This window comes from Schistocerca nitens, chromosome 1, assembly GCF_023898315.1.
Source record: "Schistocerca nitens isolate TAMUIC-IGC-003100 chromosome 1, iqSchNite1.1, whole genome shotgun sequence".
Classification (NCBI taxonomy): domain Eukaryota; kingdom Metazoa; phylum Arthropoda; class Insecta; order Orthoptera; family Acrididae; genus Schistocerca; species Schistocerca nitens.
The window spans coordinates 149,789,162-149,795,563 of record NC_064614.1 but is presented as its reverse complement, the minus strand read 5'-3'; the positions used below and the strand labels follow the sequence as shown (position 1 = coordinate 149,795,563).

General features: G+C 38.0%; 1 non-coding gene across 1 annotated transcript; it reads left to right on the top strand.

The window, feature by feature from the left end:
* The first annotated feature begins 5,254 nt into the window (after positions 1–5,254).
* Trnag-gcc (transfer RNA glycine (anticodon GCC)) lies at positions 5,255–5,325 on the top strand. The gene has a single exon. It is a non-coding gene; the product is annotated as a tRNA-Gly (tRNA).
* Positions 5,326–6,402: the final 1,077 nt, after the last annotated feature.

Genomic DNA, 6,402 nt, shown 5'->3' with positions numbered 1-6,402 from the left:
AAACAGTTTCTTGCATGAAACTTCCTGTGAAATTAAAACTGTGCCACGTGGGTTTGCAGGTCCGAGTACAGGCCAGGCACACAGTTGTAATTTGTCAGAAAGTTTCAAATCAGCGCACACTCCGCTGCAGGAAAAAATTCATTCTAGTTTCTTGCATCTTCCTGCAAGTACTTGCCGAATTTGTCATTTCGTGGAAGTTTTTCTCAAACTCACGGAAGTTGTGTGTGTTCAGTACTGGTGTGAAAATACCATTGTCGAAAAGCAGAATGACACAAAGACAGATGGGCGAAAAAAAGTACCATTGGAATCCCTAAACAAAAATAATTGGCACCACCAGTTAAGGAAATGCACATTGCCAATCAATTTTTTTCACCAGTAGAGAAAGTAGAATGGGAGTACAAACGACTTTAAATTTTAGCTGATTTTTTAATGTTACTGTAACCATAAATGCTTTACATTTTTGATAAAAGTAGTAAATACAGCTTTCAAAAATCGAAGAATAATTAAAACATAGTCTCTTTGTGACTTACCGTGCCGCATTTTTGTTCCCTGGTATGTAATATTTGTTTACATATTAGACAAGAGATGTTCAAAATTTGCATATAAATCCTCAAAGTATTTAATCTAAGTGAAGTCCTGTCATTTTAGTTAAATGAATAGTGTTTCTTTGTAACTTCAATATGTACTCTACAAATTTTTCTCTGTTTTTTAATTTTCGGATTTCGTCACGATTTTTATTCATTAATAATAATAATAAGAAGAATAAATAATAACTCCGCTTAAGCCGGTCGCAAGCATGGTTGGAACAGGAGGAGGGGGAGGAGTAACACCTCTTTAAACAAAAACCGTGGTTCATCTGACCCAGGTGAGAGTATCTTGCCATGGTTCCTTGCCAGCATGACAGTGAAGACCTCAACGGCAGTGATAGCGGAGATGCAGAACATCTGAACGGTGGAACTCGTGGAAGCGGCAAGCTTTATAAAGAAGATAAAGCATATTTAAAAGTCCAGATACCCGTGTGTGGTAACCACCGGTACGCTGGCCAGCGTCTGTTCGTCATGTGAGGTGCGGCTGAATATTTACCTCCAGGAATTAACAATCCCTGGTTCTATCCAGCCAGCATTAGCTGGAACCTGATTACAATCAGAATGATTCATACAAGTAATATCAACATTACCCCAGGTGGCCAATCCATTCGCCCTGGCCGGACGGGGTGGCCGAGCGGTTCTAGGCGCTACAGTCTGGAACCGCGCGACCGCTACGGTCACAGGTTCGAATCCTGCCTCGGGCATGGCTGTGTGTGATGTCCTTAGGTTAGTTAGGTTTAAGCAGTTCTAAGTTCTAGGAGACTGACGACCTTGGTAGTCCCATAGTGCTCAGAGCCATTTGAACCACCCGCGCTGTGGCGACAACCGAGCTGTCGGATTCTGTGGAGCTTGGACTCGTACGAGAAAGAAAGTCGGAGTTCTCTGGTAAACTTCGACGAAAATTTCACACAAATGTTGGTACTTTTAACATACAAATACTTATTCAAATTGTCAAATTACAGAATCTTACTACAAAACTCAGACAGACATAAAATTCAAGTCCTTGCACTTCAAGAGACTAGATGCACCGATGCGGAAAGAACACACTACAACAACTACCGTATCTTTAAAAGCAAAACAGACATGAAATTATGCAAAGGAGCTGCATTAATTGGCATGGTCTTTATTGTGAATAAGGACATCCTTGACTCTGTTACAGATGTAAATCAAATCAGCAATAGACTAATGACCGTGCGAATTAAGGACACCAACAAAACATATACAATTATTAATGTTCACGCACCTACTAACAGTGACAACAGAGGAGAATTTTGGACATATCAATTTCAAGTTTCTCCAACATTTTTTCTGTCTTCTCAGAAGGAGGATGTAAAAATTCTTCTCGGTGATTTCAACGCACAAATTGGCAAAAACAAAGTCATAGACTGGCTCATCGAGTTGTGCGAACAAAACAATTTAAAAATCATGTCAACATAACTTTGAAAAAACCATAAAAACAAAGAACGTGGCGGTCCCCAGTCCTTCAGCTAGGTGAATTTCAAATAGACCCAGTTGCGATTCCATATGATTCTCAAAAAGAAATACACGACGTTCAAGTCCGCAGAGGGGCAAATATAGACTCTGACCACTTTCCTACCGGAGTCAAAATTAAATTCACACCAAAAAGGAAATACCGAAAGAAAAGATCACTAATTCCCAAATTTGATTTGAAAACATCCAAGAATCGAAAATTACTCAAATATGGGAAAAACAATCAACAAACAACTGGAGAGATTTCCAAATGACAATTATACAGCAAGCAGGAGAACTGACCCCATTAAAGAAAGAAATCCAAATACCCATGGTGGAATTCAGATTCACATAACGCAATAAATGAGAGACAATGAGCATTCTTAAGCTACAACTGTGACATTCAGCAACCACACAACAGAAGTTTTTCGAAGTCAGAAAACAAGCAACTAAAATACTTAGACAAACTAAAAGAAAATATCTTAATGAACAGCTAAACTCAATAGAAGAAGACTTTACGAACCTCAAAACATACGACTTTTGCAAAACGTTTGCAAACCAAATTAAAGGATACACTCCATGAAACCTCTGTTTCAGGAAACAAAAAAAATGGAAAATGGACAATAACTAACAAATGAAATTGTCAAGAATTAGCCATATATTTATCACAACTTCTGAATTGCTCACGACCAAGTACGAGATTCCCCAGATTACAACCAGAACACACGGATGAAACTTCACTACCGCCAACGCAAGAAGAAATTTATAGTCACATTGGAAAGTTCAATAATAATAAGTCATTGAGTTCAAAATGGTTCAAATGGCTCTGAGCACTATGGGACTTAACATATGAGGTCATCAGTCCCCTAGAACATAGAAGTACTTAAACCTAACTAACCTAAGGACATCACACACATCCATGCCCGAGGCAGGATTCGAACCTGCGACCGTAGCAGTTGCGCGGTTCCGGACTGAAGCGCCCAGAACCGCTCGGCCACCGTGGTCAGCAAGTCACTGGGAGAAGATGGAATTGTAGCTGAACTACTGAAGAACCTTGGTCCAAATTCCTTAAAAGTGATCACGCAAATCATTCTAGAAATTTGGCAGACAGAAAATATTCCAGAGGACTGAAAATGTGCACTAATTCATCCATTGCACAAACAGGGAGAGAGATCAGATGTAAACAATTACAGAGATATCTCACTTTTGCCGGTCTGTTACAAAATTATATGCACGTGTCTCCTAAGAAGGGCACAAGAACACCTAGAACATACAATTTCAGATTACCAGACAGTCTTTCGACATAAGAGATCGTGCCCAGAACAGATCTTTAATCTTAAAAGTATTTTAAAAATTAAAGCAAGCAGGTAGAAACCAATAGTTCAACACATTCGTTGATTTTAAAAAAGCATACGATTCTATGGATAGACAATCGCTATGCAATAATCTACAAGAATGCGGACTAGACACGAGAACTCGAAAACTTATCGAGCAAACAATGACAGAATCCAAATCAAGAAATTAAATTCATAGATGAAATTTCAGAATTATTCTTAGTTAAAACAGGAGTAAGACAAGGAGATAGGATCTCGCCACTATTATTCAACATAGTTTTACACAAATTAATTAAAGAATGGGAAATGGAACTAAGAAAACAAAACTTTTGGAAGCCAACCAGGCTAGGACGAGGTCAAGGAAAACTGAACGTTCCATATTTAGCGTTTGCAGATGACTTAGCGATTCTAACCGACAGTGAAGAAACAGCAGTAAAAAATTCGAGACCGTCAAAGAATGTGCAGGGTAGGTTGGCCTGCAAATCTTCTTTGAGAAGACTCAATTCACGTGTTCCAAGTCAAATATTTCCAAACTTAAAACAAATTATGGTGATAGCAACAGAGTCAAACACTTCAAGTATCTCGGTGAAATTATTGAACCAACAGAACTTGAAAAATAGCACAAAAAAACAGATTGCAGAAAATCAGAAAAGCGTCCAGATTTGTTTCAAATTTGTATCACAAAAAATGCCTGTCAAAAGGCACTAAAGTCAGACGCTACAACACAGTAATTAGACCGACAGTCACATATGCAAGGGAAACTCACTCATTGAATCGAAAACTAGATTTACAAGAAATTGAGCAAGTAGAGAAAAGGATTATTAGAAAAATTCTTGGACCACAACACACACATGATGGATACAGACTGCAAACCATCGAGACAACAGAAAAAGTACCAAACATCGAAACCGACATCAGAAAGAGTCGAATGAAGTTCTGTTGACACCTATGTCTCTTGGACTATGTGACATCAGTTTAAGCGTCAGTACCCTGCGTAACTGAAGTTGGAAGGATTTGACAAAAGCCAAAATTGACATAACAAACACATCAGTTCAGAAGCAAAATTGAGAAGTGGAAGTTTACTCCAGAGACAGAACCAAAATCATACCGACCAAAGTGGACTGAAGAAAGGCCTTTTGTGAGAAAATGAAGATATGTTGGAAAAATAAGAAGAACCCTAAGAAAGACTGAAAATCACCTGCTTATCTTTCTCCAGTGGGGACATTCGCTAATAATAATAATAATAATGCAACAATGCGGCATTAATAATAATGCAACAACAATGACAACTGCTCTGGTATTTAAGAATAACAGCACTTTCGCAACAAGTAGTTGTAGCAAATTCCTGAAGTAAACGTGCCCAGTTAATTTACTTGGTTAAGTTTTTGTTCTAATGTAAACTCCTCAGCAAGTGTTTACAGAAGTCACTTGCTAGTGATCACAAGCCTTTCTTAATACTTCACGCCTAGGAGCAGCTTGACGTTGCCAGCGCTCGGAGACAAATTAATCTCTTTCAAGTAGTGCAGATTTTCTCCGCTACTGGCAGCACTAGTGGAATCGTCAAGTTGTCGTACCAAACAGTATGAAAATGTTGTACGTTGATTTCAGAAAAGCAGTAAGGAACGTATGAGTCAGAATGTCATTGAGTTTGTTTTCCTAATCCGAGGAGAATCTTCCTACAGCCATCAGTGCTGAGATACACATAATTTACGTGCGACTAGGATGACGGATTTAGTAGAAATTGGTACGATCTTTGTTCATGTGCAACACGACCTGTGCGAAATTATGTTTCTGAGTAAGTTCTCAACGAAAATTTCGTGCTACGCAGCTTCATATACATATGACTATTGAATAGAGCTGTTGGCATCGGTGGTTCAGTGGTAGAATGCTCGCCTGCCACGCGGGCGGCCCGGGTTCGATTCCCGGCCGATGCAACTTTTTCTTTTCATTCTACACAAGAGGGAAGATGGACCTTTACAATAGGAACTTCCAGACATGCTCCCAGTTCTATATCAATGTTCATGTTATGTAGTAGCAGCGATAAACCAAAATTTTTTACTGCTTTTTTTAAAATTTTCTTCCTGACCAACAACGATCACGTAACAAATTCAATTCTTCTTCTGTACTTGTTCTTTTCTATTTTTACAGTACTTCATCTTCTCCCCATATTGTCTTTTACTTTACTCTGTCCAATAATGTTCCCAGTTTCCTATTTATTCTGCGTTGAAATGCTTCTATATTTAGGATTTTACTCTTAAAAAGATTTCTGTTTTTTCCGATTCTTTGATGTTATTTCTTTCTAGATCTTTCCTCATTTCTGCAATCCACGCTATTGTCGATTTCTTCTTCCGGAAATACAGGAATATTGTATCGTGAGCCTGTTCTCATTCATTCGGTAGAGGTATCCAAAAACAGATTAATCTTCTTCTGATAGTTTCTCTATTTCTTTTTTTTTCAGATCTCCTCATTACTTCTCATTTGCCAGCCACCTACAGTTTGTATTGCACCCATTATTTTTCTAACTATTCGTCTTTCAACTACTGCTATTTATAGTTCATTGTTAGCCATTCATACCCATAACAATATTCTGGTCATACCACCGCGATGTAGTGTTTCAATTTTGTTTTCCTAGATATGCATTACTTCTTGGAAAAATTGTTTGTCAAACCATATGCTGTCTCCATTTCATTAACGCTTACATCGACTGCAAATTTTTCTAATCCATTCTATTGTATAGTTTCTCCAAGATATTTGAATTTACTTACTCATTCTATTTTAACTATTTATATTTCCATGAATTTTGGTGTATTTTTATGCTTATGATAAATTTTGTTTTTTTTTCAGCTGAAATTTTGACAACAGCTCTACTGTATTCCTTACCGAAGATTTGTTTGAATAAATTGCGTCCACCGGATTTTCTAAAAGGGTTGCAAAATCATTTGCAAAAACCAGGCAGTCTACCTTAATTCCATTTGTTTTCCTTCCTAAACTCCGTCTGGGGTCAGTTGTCT